At 37.5% G+C, this 3,364-nt stretch overlaps 1 non-coding gene across 1 annotated transcript; it reads right to left on the bottom strand.

Annotated features, from left to right (window-relative positions):
* Window positions 1-533: 533 nt before the first annotated feature.
* Window positions 534-640, bottom strand: LOC121231553 (small nucleolar RNA R71). The gene has a single exon (XR_005929611.1). It is a non-coding gene; the product is annotated as a small nucleolar RNA R71 (small nucleolar RNA).
* Window positions 641-3,364: the final 2,724 nt, after the last annotated feature.

Below are 3,364 nucleotides of genomic sequence, written 5' to 3'. Positions count from 1 at the left end.
ATAGCACAACTCGCAGAAACTGAAGAGAAATAAGGTGAACCCTACAATACATAGAGGAAGAGCGAGAGCGCGATATTCACATTAATACCGAGGAGATGGCTGAAAATCAGAATAATCCGCAATCTCCTGTGGTTGCTGCAAATCCAGTAGATCAGAATCTCGCTCCTCGTACTATGTATGATTATGCTAAACCTACTTTAACAGGAACTGAATCGAGTATAGTTAGACCTGCTGTTGTTGCAAATAATTTTGAACTGAAACCTAACACGACTCAAATGATACAACAGTTTGTTCAGTTTGATGGTTCATAGGACGAGGATCCAAACACTCACTTAGCAAATTTTCTGGAATTTTGCGACACCTTTAAGATTAATGGTGTTTTTGACGATGCCATTCGCCTTCGGTTATTTCCCTTTTCATTGAGGAATAAGGCTAAACAATGGTTGAACTCGTTACCGTGAGGGTCAATCCCCACTTGGGAACAAAAGGCCAAAAATTTTTTGCTTAAATATTTTTCGCCGGCGAAAATGGCTAAATTAAGGAATGATATCTCTTCTTTTGTGTAGATGGATTTAGAAACACTTTATGATGCTTGAGAGAGATACAAGGATCTATTGAGAAGGTGCCCTCACCATGGGTTACCTCTTTGGCTACAAGTTCAAACTTTCCACACCGGTTTGAATCCTTCAACTAGATAAATGATCGACGCAGCTGCCGGTGGAACCATCAATATTAAGACACCTGAAGAAGCTTATGAGTTCATAAAAGAGATGTCACTGAACAATTATCAGTGGCAAGTCAAGAGGACAAAACTGACAAAAGCAGCTGGCGTTTTTAACATTGATTCGGTTACTATACTTTCCAATCAGGTAGAACTTTTGAATAGAAAAATTGATGGTTTACTTATTCTACACAGGTTCATCCAGTAATGCAATGCAAGACAAGTGGAGGTGGAACGAGCAATTTAGAATATCCATTCTACGGCCCTAACATGGAGAACTAGCAAATGAATTATATGGGTAATAATACTCGACCTCAAAATAATCCTTATAGTAACACTTACAATGCAGGTTGGAGGAACCACCCAAATTTCTCATGGGGAGGCCAAGGCAATCAGAGACCACCACCCCCTCCATACTTCAAACAACAACCTTACTAGCAAGAGAAAAAGCTGAACCATGAGGAGATGATGACAAAGTTTATTTTAGTAGCAGAGACTCATTTTCAGAACACTGAAACTACACTTAAAAATTAACAAGCATCAATTCAAGGGCTCGAGAATCAAATAGGACAGCTGGCAAAGGTGAATTCAGAGAGACCACCGGGGAGTCTACCTAGTAAAATTGAACCCAATCCAAAAGAACATGTGAAAGCAGTTACATTAAGGAATTGGATAGTGTAAGCTGAATCTGAACAGAAACTGCCACTAGAAGCTGACAGAAAACAAGATGATGAGGTAAAACCCGAAGATAATGAAAAACCGGTGTTGAGGGAATATAAACCACCAATTTCGTACCCAGAAAAGTTGAAGAAAGACCGCATGGATGCACAATTCATTAAATTTCTTGAACTTTTTAAACAGTTACATATTAACTTACCTTTTGTTGAAGCTATCTCACAGATGCCTACATATGCAAAATTTTAGAAGGAGCTTCTAACAAATAAAAGGAAGTTTGAAGAATTGTCTACAGTGGAACTCAACGAGGAGTGCTTGGCCATACTCTAAAATAAACTGCCAACCAAACTGAAAGATTCAGGAAGTTTTATTATTCCCTGTTTAATTGGTAGTTTAAATGTTGATAAGGCACTAGCTAATTTAGGTGCTAGCATTAATCTGATGCCCTACAAAATGTTCAAGCAACTTGGCCTTGGGGACCCAAGACCTACTAGGATGAGTATTCAACTAGCTAACAGATCTGTTAAATATCCTAGGGGTATTATAGAGGATGTACTTGTAAAAGTAGATAAATTCATATTCCCTGTTGACTTTGTTGTGCTTGACATGGATGAGAACGTTGATGTGCCTTTAATTTTCGGTCGCCCATTTTTAGCCACTGCTAGGGTTGTTATATATGTGGGTGATGGTAAACTTGTGCTTAGGGTAGGTGACGAAGATATTATTTTTAAAATTTATGATGCCATGAGATTTTCTAGGGAACAGGATGACTCATATTATTTTATTGACTCTATTGGTCATGCTACTCAAGATTCTTCATAGGAAATCGTAGATAAGGACACGTTGGAACTATGTCTTGCCCAAGGAGAGGAGGTAAATGATGATGATTCTATAATAGGTAAGATAAAAACTGAACTAAATTCTAATGATCCTTCACCGAGACAGAAGAGCTACGAGGGTATTGAGGTAAACAATGAATTAAAATTAAAGCCATCTGTTGAATAACCTCCTAAATTGGAATTAAAACAACTACCAGATCACTTAGAATATTCGTTTCTTGGAAATAATTCTACATTACCAGTGATTATTGCTTCAGATTTACAGTCAACTGAAAAAAACGAGTTACTCCAAGTATTAAAGGAGCACAAAAGAGCCATAGCTTGCAAAATTTCTAACATAAGAGGGATCAACCCTTCTTTTTGTACACATAAAATTTTAATGGAAGATGAATTCAAACCCTGTGTACAAGTTCAAAAACGATTGAATCCAAACACGAAATAAGTCATAAAAGCTGAGGTAATTAAACTTCTAGATGCTGGAATTATTTATCCTATTTCTGACAGTTCTTGGGTGAGCCCTGTGCAGGTAGTTCCTAAGAATGGAGGCATGATTGTTGTTGGAAAGAAAAGAACGGGATGGAGAGTTTGCATTGACTATAGGAAATTGAATGATGCCACAAGAAAAGACCACTTTTCCTTACCGTCCATTGATCAGATGTTGGAAAGATTATCTGGGTATATGAATTATTGCTTCCTAGATGGACTCTCTGGTTATTTCCAAATCCCAATAGCTCTTGAGGACCAAGAGAAAACAATTACATGTCCATACGGTACGTTTTCTTATCGAAGAATGCCTTTTGGATTATGTAATGCTTCTGCTACTTTTTAGCGATGCATGTTGGCCATTTTTGATGAACTTGTGGAAGATATTATGGAGGTATATATGGATGGCTTCTTGGTATTCGGTAACTCTTTCCATCCTTTCCTTAAAAATTTAAAAAGAGTGCTAATAAGATGTGAGGAAACCAACCTAGTACTGAATTAGGAAAAATGTCACTTCATGGTTCGTGAAGGGATTGTGTTAGGCCACAAAATTTCTAGCAAGGGAATCGAGGTTGATAAAGCGAAAGTTGAAACTATTGAGAAATTACCTCCCCCTAGTTCAGTTAAGGCTATTCAAAGCTTTTTA

Source organism: Gossypium hirsutum, chromosome A06 (assembly GCF_007990345.1).
Source record: "Gossypium hirsutum isolate 1008001.06 chromosome A06, Gossypium_hirsutum_v2.1, whole genome shotgun sequence".
NCBI classification, from domain to species: Eukaryota; Viridiplantae; Streptophyta; class Magnoliopsida; order Malvales; family Malvaceae; genus Gossypium; species Gossypium hirsutum.
The sequence above is the reverse complement of the archived record's forward strand: the minus strand, read 5'-3'. Positions and strand labels throughout refer to the sequence as shown.